The sequence below is a fragment of the Salvelinus alpinus genome, chromosome 2, assembly GCF_045679555.1.
Source record: "Salvelinus alpinus chromosome 2, SLU_Salpinus.1, whole genome shotgun sequence".
Taxonomy (NCBI): domain Eukaryota; kingdom Metazoa; phylum Chordata; class Actinopteri; order Salmoniformes; family Salmonidae; genus Salvelinus; species Salvelinus alpinus.
In genome coordinates, this window is record NC_092087.1 from 54,121,639 (window position 1) to 54,146,106 (window position 24,468).

The 24,468-nt window shown below is 42.0% G+C and overlaps 1 protein-coding gene across 2 annotated transcripts in view; it reads left to right on the plus strand.

The window, feature by feature from the left end:
- The first annotated feature begins 398 nt into the window (after positions 1-398).
- The window catches only part of LOC139564882 (histone deacetylase 7-like), an 88,494-nt gene continuing 64,424 nt past the window's right edge, over positions 399-24,468 (plus strand). The window contains exons 1-2 of one of the 2 annotated variants that reach the window (XM_071384737.1): positions 399-627; positions 8,254-8,321. The gene's annotated coding sequence lies outside the window, so the exon portion shown is untranslated. Of the gene's footprint in view, positions 628-7,652; positions 7,950-8,253; positions 8,322-24,468 lie in introns of those variants that run through there. The other variant, XM_071384746.1, reaches the window with a different exon arrangement.

The window sequence follows — 24,468 nt, forward strand, 5'->3', positions numbered from 1 at the left end:
GATGTTCTCTTGATAAATGCGTGAAATTGATTATTTTCCTGTCATGCTAAGCATTCGAAATATATCAAGTATTTTGGGTGTCAGGGAAAATATATGGAGTAAAAAGTAAAAGTAGTCAAAAATATAGAAATAGTCAAGTAAAGTACAGATACCCCAAAAAACGACTTAAGTAGTACTTTAAAGTATTTTTACTTAAGTACTTTACACCACTGCTCACACACACTTTCCATTTTTTTCTCTTCCTCTCCTCGTAGCTTCTGGTTCGGGGGCTGCACTGACAAAACCTACATCACACTGATAGAGCTGAGCAACTGTGTGAGTCTGAGAGAGAGGGAGAGAGAGGGAGAGAGGGGGAGAGAGGGGGAGAGAGAGAGAGAGAGAGAGAGAAAGAGAGAGAGAGAGCGGAAGTGAGAGTGGCTCAAAAGGCAGAGCAAGCCCCTTGTCTCAAGCACTTTTTCTCTCTCTCTCTCCTTGAACGTACGCACTTGCTCTCTACCCACTCCGCTGTCCAGCAAGTATCTAACCCACCCGCCCACTTCAACCCGTCCCTCTGAGATTGACCTGCTTGCTGACTGCTGTATGAGGGACAAGAAAGCACATAACACTGGCTGTCCAGATCTAATACTGGTAAGAAAAAATAGTTTTACTGTTCTGTTTCAGATGGGTACTTTTGTATCACTCTGCAATCTGGTTTCTCAGGGGTTCTATGCTATTAGAGATGGGCTGACAAGAGAATGAGATGTCACTTTACACTTCACTTCAACTCCCACTGTACTTGACATGCTCAAGTTAGAGAGTAAGGGTAACAAGTGTGCAGATGAGGAGATATGTTGTTTATTTAAGTTGGTAAAGACAGAGTTTTGTTGATTCATCGTTGTTGTCATCTTGTTTGAGTCAAACTCCACGGCAGATGTTCATGTGTCAAGTCTCTCATTGTGCGTTTCTGGAGAACAGCTCTAGCTTTGGTTCTTCCTCGCTTTGTGATGTAGCTTCCCACACTCGCTTTGTTGTTCATGTTAAATAATACCACACTAATATCACATGCGGAAAAACTCTGGGCATTCGGAGGAAAATATGATTATTGTACCTACAGTAGGTTTTTCCTTTTGTCGTTGAATTCGGAGGTGATGTTGCTTGGGACTCGGGACGGGGAGAGGGTCGAAAATTGGAAACAGACCCCACCCACCCCTGAGAGTTAGTCAGTCCGCTCAGAAGAAGGGAATACAAAACAACAGTCCCACCACCAGTGTCAGAGTGTGTGCGTGTGTGTGTGTGTGTGTGTTTGTGCGTGCAAGCGCACGCACGCGCGTGTGTGTGTGTGTGTGTGTGTGTGTGTGTGCGTGTGTAGAGAGAGACACACACAGAAACAGAGAGAGTACACAGGGTAAGGGGAACTTTCCTAATGGTTTGTTTTGTTTTGATCACTCTGATGTGCTACTTTCTCCGCATACGGTTAATAGAGCTTGCAGAGTGAGAAGGAGGAGAGATAGCTATAGGAGCGTTGAGAGTGAATTGGCCTGCTTTCATAATCTGACCAATGTATTTCCATGTGTCCCACAGCACTGATCACTGCCCTACAGGTCCCTAAGCAGGGAAAAAGAACAAATCAACGAAATGTGTTTGCAATTTGTCCATCTCATTCCCCCCCCCCCCCCCCCCCCCCACACACTCCCTTCCTGTCCATTGGCACACGTCTTCTTATTCCTTAGAAAAACTGTCTTTATGATAGCGATAGCGCAATTTGAAATTGCAACACGCAAACGTTTTCTGAGTTGTATAGCTACGAAAGCTGTCCTAGCTGTATCGTTCAACATTTGTGTACTTTACCACTGGTTGTATTTCTATGGCGTGGGACAATCTTCAGGCAACCAAAAGTTGAAAAACATAAAGTCATTATCAGAGACTAGATCAAAACTAGTCATCATAAGACACACACACACAAAAGAACAGAGTGCAGAGCATTCCCAGCTCTTGATTTCTTGATTCTCCTCATCTTGAACTTACAATGCACCACACTTAAATCTAGTTTGATAAAAAACACGATTGAACTCATGGCTCAGCCTTTTGCTCACTCTCTTGCCCAAAACACTAAAGTTCCTCTCTATTTTTAATCTTCCCAGGGCTACTCCAGTTGTGTATGTGTGGTTTGTTGAGCTCCTAAATCAGGAGTTTTATGTCCTTTTTTGACAATAATGGTCCATAATGAGGACATTCACAAGCTATTTTGCTCTGACTTGGAGGTGACAAACTCAAATTACAGTCCAAGGAGTTCTTGTTGGTTTGATAGTTGAAAGCGCTTCATATAGAGGTTTGGACTGATGTCATCTATACCTAAATAAATCTCTACTGTTAAGCAGAACAATTCGATGAATTCATATTGTAGATGTGCACCGTTTCATAGATGCTCACAGCTCACCATTGAAGTTATACGAGACGTAGATGAGAGTATGTGTTGTATATAACACACAAATTAAGTATTTCCATAATAGAGATGGTATCTCACTCCAGACCAACTCTTGTTGAGAGTTACAGAAAATAGCATGACATCGCAAAACAGTGATATTTCACAAAATGCCCTTGGTACCTAGTTATGAAAAGTTAAAATTGGTCATATTTGCATAGTAACCACTATGATTGCACCCTGTGTTATGCTTCTTGGACCAATGGTATGAGTTCTCTGATTATTACATTAATTGAAATTCAATTAAATTAATTTCATTTTAGCGGAACAGAAACTCTCTCTGTGAAATGCCAGATTGGGTAATCAGCCTCCGCTTTAATTACTTATGGCCAGTATTTCTGTTGCGGTGATAAATCTTCCAACTCAGACTGTGTTTAGCCTGTGGAGGTCACTAGGTCAAGACGTCAAAAGGTCACTGTCAGACAGAAGTAGCCCACTGGGACATAACACTCTCTCTGGGACAGTAGTTGACTCTCAGTCTCAGTAGAGGAGTGACCTAGACCATAGGTCAAGTGCAGAGAGGGAATTATTGTGCATAATGGGTAAAGAGGATGTGTGATGGGTGATTTTTTTTATGGTAAGACTCCCTTGGGCTTTAGCCAATGTTGAGATTCAAAGAGAAGTACTGTAGCCTCAGGGTGGTCAAATGGTTCGTTAAATGCCACCCCCTGCTGGAAAAGTTTAGTCATTGCACGACTCTCAGTATATTTCTGTATCAATACAACAAAAAGAGATGTTTTATTGTCACATACGGTAGGTGCAGTGAAACGTGTTGTTTTTACAGGATCAGACATAGTAGTACTGCACCCCTGGAGTAAATTAGTGTTAAGTGCCTTTGCACAAAGGCACATCGACCGATTTTTCACCTTGTCGGCTCTGGTATTATGAAACAGCGACCTTTCGGTTACTGGCCCAACGCACGAACCACTAGGCTACCTGTCGCCCAAAATTATAACTGCAAAACTATATACCATATAATGAGCAACCATCACCAGTTGTAGGTGTCACTTTGAAAGGTAGCTTTTGAAAGGGGCACAGACACTGGGTGATGGAAAGGGAGATTTGCAGGTATGTGCAAAAGGGGAAGTGGTAGCCTTTTTCGGCAGTCAATGATCAAAAGCACCCTCTTTGGCCTCCTGGGTGGAATGTTATTCATATTTTTCAGAATTTGATCATTGAATAAAGTTTTATTTCATTTTTTAAACCGGACAAAAATCTAGTGTTTCTTTGTCAAACGGTTTTGTTATATTTCAGTCTTCTCTGATGTACTTAGTGTAATATTGGGATGAAAACTAAAAATGAAATACATTTCAACTCTATATCTGCCATGGTACAGGTGTCTTATTAAAAAAAAAAAAAACATAACCATGTGTGTGAAGTGTATACTTTTGTTTTCGAAGTAGATTTGTGTAAGACAACCAAGAAACACTCTGTTTGACCCTGATTTAGCCCACTGCAGTAGAAGGTGATGCTGGATGTAATGATGACTAACAACTTTTCTCAATTCTCACTTGGGGGTGGAAGGAAACCCACTAATAGCAACATAGACAGAAAGGAAAAATGCTGTACTGTCTATTTCTATCCATTATTCATGGCCTCCCTCGTCTTTTCAATTGGTTGTCATCAAAGAGGTGTGTTCCACGTGAATGAACTTTGTTTGAGCATTTTAGATTTGAAACGCACATAATACTAGCTTACGGAGTTTCAACTCGTTCCCGTGGTCTCAAAGGAGTCAGGGCACAGGGTTTAAATGAAACCTACATTTGATGTCATTGATTTCAAGTTGTTGCCTGCAGAGAGCAAGACATAAGACAAGACATTTACAATCCATTGAGGTTACAGTACATGCGCAAACACACACGCACGCATGCACGCACGCACGCACTCACACGCACTCACACGCACTCACACTCACACACACACACACACACACACACACACACACACACACACACACACACACACACACACACACACACACACACACACACACACACACACACACACACACACACACACACACACAGAGAGGAGTGTGTGAGGGCGTCGTATCGCTACGCTTTCCAGCATCTTTGTTTCCAGTGAAATGAAGCGAGTGTGTTTTATCTGTCTTCTCTGTGGCCTAGCATAACATAGCATCTACCAGGAATGGAAAGGCTGAAAGGCAACCCTTTTTCGCTAGCATCTCAACACCTTCAAAGTCACCGCACCACTGCTAGCTAGCGACAGTCGAGTCAGAGGTTTGTTACAGGACGTTGACTAGAGTGGTCTCTGATAGAAAACACACTACCCTGATATGAGAGGGAATTGATGTAATGGCAGAGAGAGACAGTAAATAGAATATCAGTAAATGGAATACACCATAACTATACACCCCAAAAAAAGATATAAGACCTTCCAAGTGTCAAAGCTAAATGTAACCACATCTTTCAAATGCGCCTGGGAAAGGCTGGAACACAACAATGATCCATTACATTCATTCTCTCAGTTCTTTCACGCTTCCTGCTCTGCCTTGCCATTGGAAAGGACAGTTTTGCTCAGTGACACACAGCAGTCATAACTCAGCTGGTGTGTCTCACAATCAGAGAAAGAGACAGTCAGACAGACAGACAGAACAGAACAGAACAGAGACACAGAACAGAGAGACTGAAATAAATAGATGGAGGGTGGTGAACACACCCTGTGCCCCCCCCAGAGATTGAATAACAGATGAGTGTTTGCCCAGGGATATACCCTCAGGCCTCCACCCAGTACCAGGAAATCTGTGACTGAGATAATATGACATATTCCAGGAATTATAACACTGCATGAAGCTACAGTAGGACTCCTCATAATAATAATAATCTCTGTCAAATATTCTACATTTAATATTTAATAATGCCATATACATGTACATGTTGAACACTGTGATAGGTGCAGTATGTATCTATCTATCTTTCTTTCTTTCTGTCTTTCTTTCTTTTTGGCAATCTGCCCTGTGTGTACGGTAACTTCTGTTCCCTCCATCACTGCATTGCCTGACTGCATTCCTTTCATTCCTATTGGCTTCCTGTGCCTGGGAGCGGAGCTGGCACCCCACTGGTCATAGAGCTCAGAGCTGTACATTTCATTATTACTGAGGCATATGTGCATGGTATCTCTCTCCCTCTCTGTTTCTCTCTGTACCTCTCCACCTCACTTGTCCTCCTCCCCATCTCTCTCAGCTCTGCCCGTCCTCACCCACAGACACCTCAGCATTTATCTCTCTGACAGAACACAATGTGTGGTACAGGAGGGCACGGAAATGTGAGTTTCGGCAGCTTACGAAGGGGGTCCTCCAGGGTTCAGTTTTAGGGCCTATTATTTTTACGCTGTATATTTATTTTATTGGAAGGAATGTAAAATCCACTAAACTCCATCTGTATGCTGACAACATTCTGTAAGACACAACAGCAGTAGCAGTCTGGCCCATTTGCCACAGTCACAGCTGAACTCTTAGTTCGCACAATCCTGGTCATTGTCAGTCAGATCAGCAGCTACTCCTCAACTCACTCTCCTAGATAATAGGATTATTCCCTATAAATGAGACTAAAGGTTCTCCATTTGGCCAAATCCACCCTATGTCTACAATATGTCGTTGAGCCCGGCCCATGGAGATAACTCTAACCTGATTTGGGATGGTCAAATAGATTTGAATCAATTCAGGTCATCTTTTGGAATTGTCTGAACCACTGTTTACACTTTGGCTCTCTTAAGTTAATTTAAGGTGAAATTACAATTCCACTCAAAACAAACTAATATCAACAAGTTTATCAGAACCATAATACAACACAGCTTGTGTCTCTCCTTTGGTACTTATGGCAAGAGTATTCAGCCAACAAGTCATGGGTATGACTGTGGGGTGGACCCAATCCTAACAAGCTTGTAGCTTGAATTTCAACTCAGCACTCCCATGGATCAATACACAATTTATATTAATGTTGTGGCCCGGGGACCGTTTGTGGTCCATCCTTGATTAATTGTGGCCCCAATTTGTACTCTAATAACTTAGATTTAATGTTTGATTCTTTGAAAATATGTTAGGAACATATCATTTTACATTAAGCAGTACATGATTTCAAAGCAAATGCTGTTGAGGTAAACTGCTATACATCCACATCCCTTCTGATGTTTGACACACACAGACTGAAAAGGGAAAATCCTTTTGGCATATCTACCTAACACTAAAAGTAATTGCCATTTTTTTTCTATTATTTTACACCACAATGTTTTACAACTGTAAGCTGAATAAAAGGAGTTATCCCTCTTCTTTGCTCAACAGACAACAGACAAAAATAATGTCCAGTTTTGACTTTACAGTGACAAGGTCATGACCTGTTTTCAATAAAGCTGTGTTGGAGTGTGTTGTATGTGTGTTTGGCACCTCATGTTGTTGCCTATTCCAGCAGGGTGAGGCTGGCACTGTACATTGTCTGCACTCATCTCATCTCTCCCTCCCTGCCATGTTCCTTATCTTACCCTCACACTCTGAAGAGTCTGTCTATGGACACTACTGTATGTGAACATCAGGGCAGTGCACTAGTATTGTCTGTGTTTGTGAGTTTCTGTCTGTTAGTTTATTTTTGTTAATTTGCTAATTGCTACTCGACATTCATACACATACATACAGTACAATTCAGTTAACACCATAATGTATACTATAATGCTTTTGCATGTATTTTCTACATGTCTCTTGCTATTTGTAGTTTTTCATCAGTACTTGCATATGACTTTCTGTTTGTGTTTGTGAACTCGAAATCCTCTATAACAGCACAATATACCACATCCTTTCTATACTTGTTATTATCCTTGCAGCAATCTCTTTAGAGAAATTCAGCATTACAGCGCGATTGAAAGTTAAAGGCAATGTTCCCGTTAGCGGAGCGGTCAATACTGCACATTTCGGCTCAATCGGAAATCACTTTTACATTTCTTGGGCAGAATATGTAGGCCTATAACGCTTCACCGTTCCAGATTGAATAAAGCCCTATATTTAGAGTGAGCTGTTTCAGTGTTATTGTGAGATTGTGTGGTCTCCACTTTTAGCTCAAATGGACATGATTCAGACAAGCTGATAAAATGGGTGTTCAGCAGGTGGAGCCCTGAGACCGAACTGGCTCATTTTACTGTTCCTCAAAGGAGATGAACGTTAGACTAACAGATCAACTCAACAGAAACGTCGCAGAAATGATAGCTTCAACAATGCGAAAATTAGACAGATTATGTCAACACCTCTAGTTTAGTTTTTTGTTGCGCGTTTGACAAAGGGAAGTAGGCTAGTCATTTTTTTTGGAGTTTCATTCGCTACATTTACAGTAGCCTCCTATTACAGACGGCCTATATGTATCGCAAAATTGGACCACATGTTGCTCCCCTGTTGAATTGTATTCGCTAATTAATAGCAGCGTCGAAGACATCAATAAATTAGAAAACTGATCTCAAATGAATGTGTCAAATAGTAACCGCGGAGGTAGGCTACTTATTATTTGGTCTACTCTTGAATAGTCTGTACAATTTAAATGTATAATATAATCTTCAATTCTTCGTTTAACATTATGTTTGGAGTTTGAGTTTGAGTTTAGTGCGTGTGAAAGGTCAGCACGCTTTTGCATTTACCCACGTATTTGATTAGCCATTTATTGAAACAATCAAGTCTCTCGCGTCATCTGGTTGCCCATCAGAAAGTGATGATGCACTTAAATGGTGCACCTCAAAACTCACTCAGTGCTGAATGTATGTTGTACTCACGATTGTTTTCCTTTACTTCCTAACAGATGGACCAATAGAATCTGGACCTCAAATAGAGACAGGCGGACTGGAAAGACGTTTTCGACAGTGACGGGTAGGATTCCATATTTCACTAATATCAAGGTTGTCTGGAATCCAGGTGTAGTGTAACCTGAGGTAGTATCAGGTGCGTCTGTAAACTAATGAAGGCTACATTTCCTGTTGAAAGGAGTGCGCTAACTGAATGGTGGTGTGGTTGTACTCTACACCATGTATTGTAGGTTAAGCTTGCCTCAATTACTAGAAAATGTGATATAAATCATTGGTAATCGTGTAATTGTGCAACTAAAGCATACGCTTGGACAGAATAGCCTTATAGTCAGTGAAGGTATTACATTTACAAGAGGCTCAAATACGACCTATAAAGTCATTGAAAAGTTTGACTCATGCAATGGGCAAAACACTTGGTTCTCTGATGTACTGTAGGCTACAGTAGTTTATGAGTATGGCTGATGTTTCGTAGCAATGGGGGAGCAGCTGTGTTTGTGTGTGTGTGTGTGTGTGTGTGTGTGTGTGTGTGTGTGTATGCGTGTGTGTGTGTGTATGCGTGTGTGTGTGTGTATGCGTGTGTGTGTGTGTGTGTGTGTGTGTGTGTGTGTGTGTGTGTGTGTGTGTGTGTGTGTGTGTGTGTGTGTGTGTGTGTGTGTGTGTGTGTGTGTGTGTGTGTGTGTGTGTGTATGAGAAAAGGAAAAAACCTGGACACATGAGAGTAGCACACACACACACACACACACACACACACACACACACACACACACACACACACACACACACACACACACACACACACACTAGTCAGGATGAGGTCATAGTCATAGTAATGTGAGGATATAGTTACGCCAGTTTCACGTGTGCCACGCCAGAGGAATGGACACCACTCTCCGTTTGTATAGCCTTTTAGATCTCTTTCTCTCCGTCTTGTTCTCCTCTTTCCCTCTTTCTCTCCATCCCTCTCCGATAACCAACTTAGTTCACTGTGTGAGTGTACGTGCCTGCCCGCATGCCTGCCTGCATGCCTGCGTGCGTGCGTGCGTGCGTGCGTGCGTGCCTGCATAGATGCGCTAAAACATTTTTAGTATCACTTTACCTGAAAGTGTCATTACACAGGGATCGTCACAGCCTCAGGCCGACTCCAGTTGTTATGACTGCCATTTGTTTGGCCGCGCAAGTGTTATAACAGACACAGTGTAAAGGAGACTGGGTGCTGAGGGTTCAAGTGAAATGTTATAACCTTACCTTGGAGGTTTCTGTTATGTGCCACTGCCATGGGTTTGAACTGCACTTTTACTCATGGGGGGGTATCACGATACTACATTTTCCATAGCAAGAAGGAAAACATGATGCAGACTAAACTAAACTCTTGTGGGTTGGTTTCCTGGACACAGATTAAGCCTAGTTCTGGATTTAAGAGCATGCTCGATGGAAGATCTCCATTCAAAAAGCTTTTTAGTCCAGGACTGGGTTTAATCTCAGTCTGGGACACCAGCCCATAATCCTTTAGGAACTTGCTTTATGTAACATAGTGTGTGCTATAACTTGGGAAAAGTGTGACAGTGTGACAACATAGTCCATACAACATGCATCGTGCCAAGTTATTCATTTGGCCGAACAATGCATTATTCATGCTTATCAAATGGCTAGCCATTACCGTTTCCCCTTAACAAGAAGACCCTGCTGAAACATTGGTTGCTAGTAATTTGATATGTATCAATGAAGTGATTGTTCACTCAATAATATGCTTGTTGCTATTTTTGTGTGTGCTCAGTTGGTAGAGCATGGCGCTCGTAACGTCAAGGTTGTGGGTTCGAGTCCCACGGGGGAAGAGTACTGGGGGGAAAAGTATGAAAATGTATGCACTCTGGATAAGAGCGTCTGCTAAATGACAAAAAATGTCAAATGTAAACAGAATGTGTTAACATGACTATATCTTAGCAGACTTTTTGAGGTAAGCGAAGAAAGTAATATAACTTGGTTGGTACTTGGGAACTTGGTTGGTACTTGGGAACTTGGGAACTTGGTTGGTACTTGGGAACTTGGGAACTTGGTTGGTACTTGGGAACTTGGTTGGTACTTGGGTACTTGGGAACTTGGTTGGTACTTGGGAACTTGGTTGGTACTTGGGAACTTGGTTGGTACTTGGGAACTTGGTTGGTACTTGGGAACTTGGTTGGTACTTGGGAACTTGGTTGGTACAGGGAATTGGCTCCTCTACCTCTGTGTATTTTTAAAAAAAAAACACTTTTTTTTAAAAACAGTGTGAGAGAGCAGTGCTGACAATATGGATAGTGTTGTGGGCTGGACAGGACTAGACGTGAAGATCACGTTGTTGCCTCTTTCTGGTTTTAAACCAGCTCAGCTGACCGCACACACACTCCCTCAAAATCTAGCAGTACTGCAGTGTGTGTGTGTGTGTGTGTGTGTTTGCGTACATGCATATGTGAGCTACCAAACTAACATCACATTTGTCTACACAGATCGCATTTGAAACAAAAAAACATGATATGTGCACACATACAGTTGAAGTCGGGAGTTTGCATACACCTTAGCCAAATACATTTCAACTTAGTTTTTCACAATTCCTGACATTAAATCCGAGTAAAAATTCCCTGTCTTAGGTCAGTTAGAATCAACAATTTATTTTGTAGTAGAGAGAATGATTTATTTCAGCTTTTATTTCTTTCATCACATTCCCAGTGGGTCAGAGGTTAACATACACTCAATTAGTATTTGGTAGCATTGCCTTTAAATTGTTTAACTTGGGTCAAACGTTTCAGGTAGCCTTCCACAAGCTTCCCACAATAAGTTGGGTGAATTTTGGCCCATTCCTCCTGACAGAGAAACTGAGTGAGTGTAACTGAGTCAGTTTTGTAGGCCTCCTTGCTCGAACACGCTTTTTCAGTTCTGCCCACAAATGTTCTATGGGATTGAGGTCGGGGCTTTGTGATGGCCACTCCAGTACCTTGACTTTGTTGTCCTTAAGCCATTTTGCCACAACTTTGGAAGTATGCTTGGGGTCATTGTCCATTTTGAAGACCCATTTGCGACCAAGCTTTAACTTCCTGACTGATGTCTTGAGACGTTGCTTCAATATATCCACATAATTTTCCTCCCTCATGTAGCCATCTATTTTGTGAAGTGCACCAATCCCTCCTGCAGCACCCCCACAACATGATGCTGCGACTCCTGCATTTCACGGTTGGGATGGTGTTCTTCGGCTTGCAAGCCTCCCCCTTTTTCCTCCAAACATAACGATGGTCATTATGGCCAAACAGTTCTATTTTTGTTTCATCAGACCAGAAGACAGACCAGAAAGTACGATATTTGTCCCCATGTGCAGTTGCAAACCGTAGTCTGGCTTTTTTATGGCTGTTTTGGAGCAGTGGCTTCTTCCTTGCTGAGCGGCCTTTCAGGTTATGTCGATATAGGACTCGTTTTACTGTGGATATAGATACTTTTGTACCTGTTTCCTCCAGCATCTTCACAAGGTCCTTTACTGTTGTTCTGGGATTGATTTGCACTTTTCGCTCCAAAGTACGTTCATATCAAGGAGACAGAACGCATCTCCTTCCTGAGTGGTATGATGGCTACGTGGTCCCATGGTGTTTATACTTGCGTACTATTGTTTGTACAGATGAACATGGTACCTTCAGGCGTTTCGGAATTACTCCCAAGGATGAATCAGACTTGTGGAGGTCTACAATTTTTTTCTGATGTCTTGGCTGATTGCTTTTGATTTTCCCATGATGTCAAGCAAAGAGGCACTGAGTTTGAAGGTAGGCCTTGAAATAGGTACACCTCCAATTGACTCAACTGATGTCAATTAGCCTATCAGAAGCTTCTAAAGCCATGACATCATTTTCTGGAATTTTCCAAGCTGTTTAAAGGCACAGTCAACTTAGTGTATGTGAAATAATCTGTCCGTAAACAATTGTTGGAAAATTTACTTGTGTCCTAACCGACTTGCCAAAACTATAGTTTGTTAACAAGCAATTTGTGGAGTGGTTGAAAAATGATTTTTAATGACTCCAACCTAAGTGTAGGTAAACTTCCGACTTCAACTGTAACCTTATAGCCATTGAAAGCTGCAATTTGTAACTTTTTGGGGGACGAAATTCACATAGAAATGTGAGTTATAGATCTGTCATTCTCATTGAAACCAAGTCTAGGTAGATCTGTTCTATGTGTGCTATTTCTAGGCTTCCCATCCTAAAGTTGAATTTTTGTGTATGTTATGTTTGGTTTTGTACACCAGCTTCAAACTGCTGAAAATACAATATTTTGGGGTTATTGAAAACATTTTACAGCAGTTCAGGTGGTACAATAACAAGAGACCTTGTTAAGTCACGAAATCTGAAATTAGGCAAACTATTAGAATTTTAGCAACCAGGAAATGGAGGAGCGATTTCTGCATATCGCACCAGTGGCAGTTGGTGCCGTTTAAGATGAGGGAGGATGATTATTTTTTTATGAGCATGGCCTTATTTCTATTACAGCATATTGGATGACTGTCACATCGATAGGTTTAGGCTACTACATGATACTCAAATGTTTCTCTATTCCCTATATCCATCATAAGGTTGCTACAACCTAGCCTATGAATTCAAGTTTACAACATAGTTGCACAGGTCGAGAGAAATTTGAGTAATCAAGGTGACAGATACACACAGCCTGAACACAGCCTACATCGTTGTCACCATATTCAAATCAAATCAAATGTGTTACATGCGCTGAATACAACAGGTGTAGACCTTACAGTGAAATGCTTACTTACAAGACCTTAACCAACAATGCTTTCAGAAAAAAAACTGTTAAGTAAAAAATTGAAAATAAAAGTTACAAATAATGAATTAAACAGCAGCAGTAAAATAACAATAGCGAGGCTATATGCAGGGTGTACCGGTACAGAGTCAATGTGCGGGGGCACCGGTTAGTCGAGGTAATTGAGGTAATATGTACATGTAGGTCGAGTTATTAAAGTGACTATGCATAGATAATAAACAGACAGTAGCAGCAGCGTAAAAGAGGGGTCAGGGTAGCCCTTTGATTAGCTGTTCAGGAGTCTGATGGCTTGGTGGTAAAAGCTGTTAAGAAGCATTTTGGATCTAGACTTGCCGCTCCGGTACCGCTTGCCGTGCGGTGGCAGAGAGAACAGTCTATGACTAGGGTGGCTGGAGTCTTTGACAATTTTTAGAGCCTTCCGCTGACACCTCCTGGTATAGAGGTCCTGGATGGCAGGAAGGTTGGCCCTAGTACTGGGCTGTACGCACTACCGCCTGTAGTGCCTTGCGGTCGGAGACCGAGCAGTTGCCATACCAGGCAGTGATGCAACCAGTCAGGATGCTCTCGATGGTGCAGCTGTAGAACCTTTTGAGGATCTGAGGACCCATGCCAAATCTTTTCAATCTCCTGAGGGGGAATAGACTTTACCGTGCCTTCTTCACAACTGTCTTAGTGTGTTTGGACCATGATAGTTTGTTGATGATGTGGACACCAAGGAACTTGACACTCTCAACCTGCTCCACTGCAGCTCCATCGACGAGAATGGGGAGTGCTCGGTCATACTTTTCCTGTAGTCCACAATCATCTCCTTTATCTTGATCACGTTGAGGAAGAGGTTGTTGTCCTGGCACCACACGGCCAGGTCTCTGACCTCCTCCCTATAAGGCGGTCTCGTCATTGTCGGTGATCAGGCCTACCACTGTTGTGTCATCGGCAAACTTAATGATGGTGTTGGAGTCGTCCCTGGCCGTGCAGTCATGAGTGAACAGGGAGTACAGGAGGAGACTGAGCACGCACTCCTGAGGGGCCCCCGTGTTGAGGATCAGCGTGGCAGATGTGTTGTTACCTACCCTTACCACCTGGGGGCGGCCCTTCAAGAAGTCCAGGATCCAGTTGCAGAGGGAGGTGTTTAGTCCCAGGGTCCTTAGCTTAGTGATGAGCTTTGAGGGCACTATGGTGTTGAATGTTGAGCTGTAGTCAATGAATAGCATTCTCACATAGGTGTTCTTTTTATCCAGGTGGGAAAGGGCAGTGTTGAGTGCAGTAGAGATTTTATCATCTGTGGATCTGTTGGGGTGGTATGCAAATTGAAGTGGGTCTAGGGTTTCTGGGATAATGGTGTTGATGTGAGCCATTACCAGCCTGTTAAAGCACTTCATGGCTATAGAAGTGAGTGCTATGGGTCAGTAGTCATTTAGGCAGTTTATTTTACTGTTCTTGGGCACAAGGACTATGGTGGTCTGCTTGAAACATGTGGGTATTACAGACTCAGTAAAGGACAGGTTGAAAATGTCAGTGAAGACACTTGCCAGTTGGTCAGCGCATGCTCGGAGTACACATGCTGGTACTCCGTCTGGCCTTGTGAATGTTGACCTGTTTAAAGGTCTTACTCACATCGGCTACGGAGAGCGTGATCACACAGTCATCCGGAACAGCGATTGCTCTCATGCATGCTTCAGTGTTACTTTCCTCGAAGCAAGCATAGAAGTCATTTAGCTCATCTGGTAGGCTCGTGTCACTAGGCAACTCACGGCTGTGCTTCCCTTTGTAGTCTGTAATAGTTTGCAAACCCTGCCACATGCCACGAGGGTCGGAGCCAGTGTAGTACGATTCAATCTTAGTCCTGTATTGACGCTCTGCCTGTTTGATGGTTCGTCGGAGGGAATAGCGGGATTTCTTATAAGCTTCCGGTTTAGATTCCCGCTCCTTGAAAGTGGCAGCTCTACCTTTTAGCTCAGTGCGGATGTTGCCTGTAATCCATGGCTTCTCGTTGGGGTATGTACTTACGGTCACTTTGGTGATGACAAACTTATTGATGAAAATACCTGGTAGAATTGAGGTAAAATGGATTTGAGTTTCCCTGCATTAAAGTCCCCGGCCACTAGGAGCACCGCCTCTGGATGAGCGTTTTCCTGTTTGCTTATGGCCGTATACAGCTCATTGAGTGCGATCTTAGTGCCAGCATCGGTTTGTGGTGGTATATAGACAGCTATGAAAATTACAGATGAAAACTTTCTTTGTAAATAGTGTGGTCTACAGCTTATCATGAGATACTCTACCTCAGGCAAGCAAAACTTCAAGACTTCCTTAGATTTTGTGGACCAGTTGTTGTTTACAAATATACATAGACCGCCACCCCTTGTCTTTCCAGAGGCCTACCGGAAAAGCTTAAGACCCGCCAGCTGTATGTACCATGTCCCGTTGGTAGGATGTACGTGATTGTAGTTTGTCTATTTTATTATCGATTGATTGTACGTTGGCTAATAGGACCGATGGTAAAGTTAGATTACCCTCTCGGCGTCAGATTCTTACAAGGCACCTGGACCTTCGTCCCCAATACCTAAGTCTCTTTCTCCTGTGAATGACAGGGATGAGAGCCTTGTCAGGCGTCTGAAGTAAATCCTTCCCGTCTGACTCGTTGAAGAAAAAGTACTCCTCCAGTACGGGGTGAGTAATCTCTGTGCTGATATCTAGAAGCTCTTTTCGGTCATAAGACACGGTGGCAGAAACATTATGTACAAAATAAGTTACAAATAACGCAAAAAACATACACAATAGCTCAATTGGTTACGGGATCGTAAAACTGCAGCCATCTCCCTCTGTCGCCATTCATATTAACATCATAGTCAACATAGCTACTAGAACTAACGTGTTAGTAAACCCCCTACAATCACGCAGTAGTCAGCAGCGAGCAGTTTAGCAGTTATACCGGTGGGCCCCGGTGGCAATAAATTAATTAAACCACACGAATATCTTGACTTGAAAAAGTTCCATTATGGGATAGTCATAGCCAGCTAGCAAACATAGCATCCCTCTCTGTTTGAGCCGGGTGTTTGAGTAGGCTAAACTAGCTAGCTGCATTCACTGGCTAAGTAAGTGAAGGTAAAAAAGAATTCAACAAAATATAGCTATCTCTCGCTCTCTTTCTCGCTCTCTTGATTCTCCTTTATTTTTAAATGAATAAATTTGTTCAAAACTGTTAAACTGTTGTCTTTCTCTCTCTTTGAGTCAACTGCTCACCACATGTTATGCACTGCAGTGCTAGCTGGCTGTAGTTTATGCTTTCAGTACCCAATTCATTCTCTGATCCTTTGATTGGGTGGACCACATGTCAGTTAATGCTGCAAGAGTTCTGATAGGTTGGAGGATGTCCTCCGGACGTTGTCATAATTACTGTCATAATTACTGTGTAAGTCTAAGGTATGGGGTGATAACCACGAGCCTCCTAGGTTTTGTATTGAAGTCAATGTACAGAAACTAGCTGTCCTCGGGCTACACCATGGTGCAACCCTGTTAAAGCTACTGTAGTCTTTCATTGCAAAACAGTGTGTTTTAATAAATTATTTAATATATTTATACCATGTTATACCAGTGTTATACCGTATCTATTGTCAAGTTAGCACAGGCATCAAGTCAATCTCATGACATTGTTATGAGCCTCTACTTCTGAGAATGTTACCTCCGTTTTTTACACTTTACACTTTTTTACACTTGTTTTTCACAGCCCAAAACCTGGCTCTCTTGACCTTTTGAACTGCGCTTAACAATTGTGAGTCTGTTTTAGCCGTGAGAAATGTTGAGCAGCATGCTTAAGAACTGGTGGGCTTGTGGCTCTCTCTCTCTTTCTTTTTCTCACACATCTTTCTCCTTTTCTCTATCTAATGTCTCTCTCGTCTCTCAACTATGAGTCAGCGACCCCTCACCTTAGCCCTGAGGGGATCGGCTTTGTGAAAGGACTTGACACACCCATGACTTTGACCTCTGACCTTTTGATTGATCGGCCAGTGTTCCAACACAGTTACAGTGGAGTGGAGCCATTGGGAAGGATGAAGTACAAAATTAACAACGAGAGAGAAAGAGTGAAAGAGAGATAAAGTGAAAAAGAGTTGTGAAAGAGAGAGAGCGAGAGAGAGGAAAAGAGAGGAAGACTGCTTGAAAGAGAGTGCAAGACAGTGAGTGAGTGAGACAGTGAGAGAATGAGTGAGTGAGTGAGTGAGTGAGAAAGTGCCTCTTTTGCACAAAGTGTCTTTTTGTGCCACCCAGTTAAATTGGTATAGTCAAGTAAGAGGAAGTGTTACTTTTGCGGTGGCAAAGTTAGTTGTTACTTCATCATGCTGGCTTTTGAAAATATCTGTTGTGAACTACTTTTTGAAAGTAACTTTAGTACTTGTATTAAGGGTAGCTTTAGTGTAGCTTAACTTCTTCCAGGGTGAATTCATTGGTAGCTTGGTAACTATATTTTCAGAGTAGCTTCCCCAACACTGGTCGTTACCTAATGTTTTCATAGGAATGTTCCAGTGACGTGCAAGGAATGTTTCCAAGAAACCATTCCCTTACTGTCAAACAGAACTTACCCAGAACGTGGTTACCATATTCTTGGAATATTCTATATTCATTTTCTAGACTCGTTTCATGGGAACGTTTTAAGAACATTCCTGTGTCCAGGTTTCTAAGGGTTAAGAGAATATTCCATCAACGTCCCACCAAACATACACAGAATATGGTTGCCATGTTTTCAGTATACAATATCTTTTTTGAGACTTTTTTTTTTTTTTTTACCTTTATTTAACTAGGCAAGTCAGTTAAGAACAAATTCTTATTTACAATGACGGCCTACCCCGGCCAAGCCCTAACCCGGACGACGCTGTGCCAATTGTGCGCCGCCCTATGGGACTCCCAACCATGGCTGGTTGTGATACAGCATGGAATCGAACCAGGGTCTGTAGTGACGGCTCTAGCACTGAGATGCAGTGCCTTAGACTGCTGCGCCACTCGGGAGCCCTCTATTAATGTTCTAGACACGTTTTATGAGAACGTTGCATGAACATTCATGTGTCCAGTTTTCTGTGGACTAAGAGAATATTCCAACAATGTCCCATGAAACAGTCACAGCATATGGTGGCCATGTTTTCAGAATATAAGATATTAATGTTCTAGGCACGCTCCAGGAGAACGTTGCATGGACATTCATCTGTTCAGTTCTCTGTGGGTTTGGAGAATATCCCATCAACACAAACATGTGACTGTCTCAAACCACCGTTTCTGAAAACTAGTACCAGAAAGCTTTAAAAGGAAAAAGTATCTAACAGGCGAAATGATAAACACGATCTGTTTTATCTATTGCATAGTGCACAAGTTGACTGCAGGTATTTATTTAAAAAGTACAAATATTCAAATGTATTAAAACAACGGTATTGACACTGTTGGAAAATCATATCGAGTGTATTTCGAAATACCTCGGGATACGGTTTATACAGTGTACCGCCCAACCCTTATAGAATGTTCCCCTAACTAACGGAAAACTGGACACTCAAACATCTGGGGGACGTTACGGGCAACATTACAAAAACGTTCTCTTTACTTAGAATTGTTAGCTGGGGTATGTTAGTACAGCATAATATGTCCTTGCAATCTAATGCATACAAAGCAGCGTAAATATGCATCCACTCTATGCTGCTTTGTATGCATTACATTGCATGGAAGAGCAATGACTATCGCATGGTTTGTGTAAGTAGACATTCTCTTCCACACACCCTCCATAGGACTCCATATGAGGCTGAACATATTGACAAGCATACACATGCACACACAAAGACACTAGTGTGTGCATGCAATTCATGACACTATTAATACATTGACATGCATATATACCACACATGCACACACAAACACGCCATACACTCACAAAGAGACAAATGTGAATAAGTGGCAAGCGGGGTGATGCTATAAATATATATATATATACAGTATATACACACACACATACACTTGAACATATGCACACACTTGCTTTGCAGGAATATTCACAGTGACACAAGTGTTACCCAACAGGTGACACTATAAATAAACTAGCACGCCTAGTTACCTACATATACTACTTCAACCCACACAAAGACGTGCTGTGTGCCGTAAAGAGACAAATGTGCACTATTAATACACTGGCACACACACGGACATTCATAAACACACTCGACTGACACACACAGGCATACATAGGCCTACTTAGACACACACACCCACACACTTTTTCTCTCACACACACACACACACACACACACACACACACACACACACACACACACACACACACACACACACACACACACACACACACACACACACACACACACACACACACACACACACACACACACACACACAGTGAGGAAGGGGATGGATTCTCCAGCTGCTTGGAAGCAGGGGGACAGAATGTCCCCAACAGCTGTGGATTCCTCCAGTAGTGAAGGAGAAGGATGGAAGGATGGAGGGAGGGAGGAAGGGATGGAGGGAGGGAGAGATGGAGGGAGGGGTCCTAGGAAAGTGGCTGCTTACCATTTTCACACTACCATGCCAAACAGTGCTGACTATGATATTTACAGCTTGGTTTAGCTTAGTTTGGCTTAGTGTGTTCCAACTAATTCTATCAGAATGCCAAGTTAGACTGTTGTTATATCTGCAATTGACCTTATACAGATGTACAGTAGGATCTTGATCACCCTGTTGCAGGATAACTTTCCATCCAAGAAATGTAATACTTGTATTCTATTTGAGGCTTAAAAAGTATTTTAAAGTTTGTAATTCCGACTTAGAAATTTCAGACTGTAGAAGCCTTTTCAAACCTCAAATAGACTACAAGATTTACATTTCGTGCGTTGCAGGAAAGTTCTCTTGCAACAGGGTGATCAAGATCCTACTGTACAGCGGGTACAACCCCCCCCCCCCCCAGTTGGTTGTACCTGCTGTAAATTCATGACTGGGGCACTGAGTAGGGGGCAGCTGCTGGGCTGTATTAAAGACTGAGCCTTGGCAACCACAACCGCTCGATCCAAAATGGCCGCTCGATGAACCCGAAATGGTCAGATAGGTGTTAGCAATATGGTGGTATGTTTAAGAGACCAAACAAAAGATTTTGCTGTTACATTTATGTGGATAATATTTCAAATATTTGTTGGTCTGATGTGATTAATAAGGAGCATCTAGATGCTGCACTAAATTTATGAAATTGCTTCTTCCAATTATTGATAAATATGCACATGTTAAAAAAACTGACTGTTAGAACTGTTAAGTCTCCATGGATTGATGAGGAATTGAAAAACTATATGGTTGAAAGAGATGGCTAATAAGTCTGGCTGCACATCTGACTGGCTGACTTACTGCAAATTGAGAGATTATGTGACTAAACTCAAGAAAAAGAAGAAGAAACTGTATTATGAAGCCAAAAAACTTTGGAGTACTTTAAATGACATTTCGGGCAGAAAGACAAATTTAACTTCATCTTTCATCGAATCAGATGGCTTATTCATCACAAAACCATTTGATGTTGCCAATTATTTTTTATTTTTGACTTCATTGGCAAAGTGGGAAAACTTAGGCAGGAAATGCCAACAACGAATAATGAGCCATCATACTCATACATAAAAAAACTAATAATGAAAGAAAAGCATTGCAAGTTTGAATTTTGAAAGTTAGTGTGGGAGAGGTGGAAAAATTATTGTTATCGATCAATAATGACAAACCTCTTGGCATTAACAACTTAGATGGAAAGCTACTGAGGATGGTAGCTGACTCTATAGCCACTCCCATCTGTCATATCTTTAATCTGATCGTAGAGGAAAGTCTTTGTCCTCAGACCTGGAGGGAAGCCAAATTCATTCTGCTACCCAAGAGTGGTAAAGGGGCCTTTACTGGTTCTAACAGCAGACCTATCAGCTTGCTGTCAGCTCTTAGCAAACTGTTGTAAAAAAACTATGTTTGACCAAATAGAATGCTATCTCTCTGTAACCAAATTAACAACATACATTCAGTATGCTTATAGAGAAGGGCACTCAACATGTACTGCACTGACAGAAATGACTGATGATTGGTTGAAAGAAAGAAATTGATAATAAGAAGATTGTGGGAGCTGTACTTTTACATTTCAGTGCAGCCTTTGATATTATTGACCATAACCTGTTGTTGAGAAAACGTATGTGTTATGGCTTTTCGACCTCTGCCATATCGTGGTTTCAGAGCTATATATCTAATAGAACTCAGAGGGTTTTCTTTAATGGAAGCTTCTCTAATGTCAAACATGTAATGTGTGGTGTACCACAGGGCAGCTCTCTAGGCCCTTTACTCTATTCTATTTTACCAATGACCTGCCACTGGCATTAAACAAAGCATGTGTGTCCATGTATGCTGATGATTCAACTATATATGCATCCGCAACCACAGCTAATGAAGTCACTGAAACCCTTAACAAAGAGTCTGTTTTGGAATGGGTGGCCAGTAATAACCTGGTCCTGAACGACTCTAAAACTAAGAGCATTGTATTTGGTACAAATAATTCCTTCTAGACATCAGCTGAATCTGGTAATGAATGGTGTGGATGTTGAACAAGTTGAGGAGACTAAATTACTTGGTGTTACCTTAGATTGTAAACTGTCATGGTCAAAATATATAGATTTAATGGTTGTAAATATGGGGAGAGGTCTGTCCATAATAAAGACATGCTCTTCATTTTGACACCACACTCCAAAAAGCAAGACCTGCAGGCTCGAGTTTTATCTTATCTTGATTATTGTCCAGTCATGTGGTCGAGTGTTGCAAGGAAAGACCTAGTTAAGCTGCAGGTGACCCAGAACAGAGTGGCACGTCTTGCTTTTCATTGTAATCAGAGGACTAAAATAAATACTATGCATGCCAGTCTCTCTTGGCTGAGAGTTGAGAAGAGACTGACTGCATCACTTCTTCCTTTTATAAGAAACATTAATGTGTTGGAAATCCTAAAATGTTTGCATAGTCAAGTTACACACAGCTCTGACACACACACTTACGCCACCAGACATGCCACCAAATTCAAGAAAGGGTACAGTATTATATAGAGCCATTATTGCCTGGAACTCTGTTCCATCTCCTATTGCTCAAATTAACAGCAAACCTGGTTTAAAAAAACAGATAGGGCAACACCTCACGGCACAACGCCTCTGCCCTATTTGACCTAGATAGTTTGTGTGTATATATTGATATGTAGGATACGTGTGCCTTTTTTAAATGTATGTAGTTCTGGGGGCGCTGTTGAAAGCCAAGGATGTAGAACGCCTTTCCCTATCGCTCCTGAGTTAGTGACCAAATTTATATATTTAACCTTGCAAAATTGTATATATTTCTGTTTGGCCAGGTGTCTGAAGGGACCCCTAAACAATTCAGATCAAGTTTGAGAAATGTACGTTTGTAATGTCGTCTACCCGGCCAAAAACGGAGTCTGCAAGAGCAGGCCGCAGCAAGCCCGCACTCTCTCCTGATTCACCCCCGCCACTGGATGCTGCTAATGCCGGCCCCACGGAAACTCTGACTGTGGAGATGCTACAATCCGTGATAGGCACCCTCAAAACCTCAAAATTGACTCTCTCTACCAATCTCAGGTCGGAGATATCAATGGTCAAAGACAAGCTTAAAAAAATCTATTGAGAGTATACAGAACAACCCCGACGCACACGGAGTGGCCTTATCGGAGCTGGAGCGAGGTGCTACAGACCACAGAATTTGCATTAGCGAGCTAGAGGCTAACGTTGGCTCATTAGCAACTAGGGTGGCATACCTCGACAATAGATGCGAAGATATGGAAAGTAGAATACGGAGGAACAACATTCGTCTACTGGGAATACTGGAGGGAGTGGAGGGCCCAAGATCCACGGAGTTCATGGCCCAGCTGCTTCAGGAGCTGCTCGGTCTATCATCATCATTTCAGATTCCTAAAATTCGTACATCGTCTGGGATATCATTAGACCCTAGGGGGATCAATGATGAGTTCAAGGGATTGTACCAGTCTCTATACACTTCTGAAAGTAAAGCGGATACATAGGAATTGGATGATTTCTTCCACTCACTTCCTGTGCCTTCGGTCAGCTGGGATTTGGTAAAAAAATTAGAGCAGCCGATCACTGTTGAAGAATTGTCTAATGCTGTCAAATCCCTTCAATCTAGGAGAAGCTCAGGGCCTGATGGCTACTCGGCAGAGTTTTATAAAAAGTGTATCTACAAAATAGCCCCTATTCTAATTGAAATGTACAATGAAGCATTTGTAAATGGTGTTCTCCCACAGACTCTCACTCAGGCAAGCATTTGTCTTATTCCTAAAAAAAACAAAGACCCTCTTGACTGTGTATCATACCGTTCAATTAGCCTGCTAAATGTTGACTATAAAATTCTAGCCAAACTTCTGGCAACGTGTCTGGAAACAGTCCTCCCATCAATTATCTCTCCGGATCATACAGGATTTATTAAAAATAGACTTCAATCTTCGACGATTATTTAATATTATATATAATCCTTCTGTCGCCAATACCTCTGAAGCCATTATATCCCTGGATGCGGAGAAAGCGTTTGACTGGGTGGAATGGAAATACCTTTTTTACACTCTAAATAAATTAGGCTTTGGCTCCAAATTGAGGGGATGAGATGTCTGTATTCATCCCCTCAAACCTCTGTCAGGACTAATAACACTCAATCAGATTGCTTCCCTTTGCAATGATCGACCCGCCAGGGTTGCCCTTTAAGTCCCTTACTGTTTGCCCTCGCCATAGAACCACTAGCAATAGCACTTTGCTCCAACCCCCTTATCAAAGGTATAGTCAGATACGGACACGAACACAAACTGTCTTTATATGCAGATGATTTATTATTATACACATCCAACCTTTCTCTGTTCCTGCTGCCCTTGCCACTTTTGTGTCCTTCGGTCACCTATCAGGGTATAAACTGAATCTCAGTAAAAGCGAATTGATTCCGCTTAATATGGCCGCAAAAAAATTGGGGTACATGTCACAATCAGATTTGAAAACCTTCTTCAAGCCAACTTTGCTCCTCTTTTAACCCGTACTAAGGACGATTTGGAACGCTGGTCTTTGTTACACCTCTACTTAGTTGCAATAATTAATTATATTAAAATGAACACTCTCCCTAAATTCTTATATCTCTATCAGTGCCTTCCGATTTTTCTTCCCAATACATTTTTCAAAAAAGATTGATGGCCTAATACTACCCTTTATATGGGACAAAAAGCCCCCCAGGATACGAAAACAGCTTTTGCAGAGGCCCAAACCAGACGGCGGTCTAGCTCTACCGGATTTCAGATTCTATTATTGGGCCACTAACCTTAGGATCATTCAGTACTGGTTGCAGAGCAGAGAGATATTCACACCCCCAATTTGGCTAGAGATGGA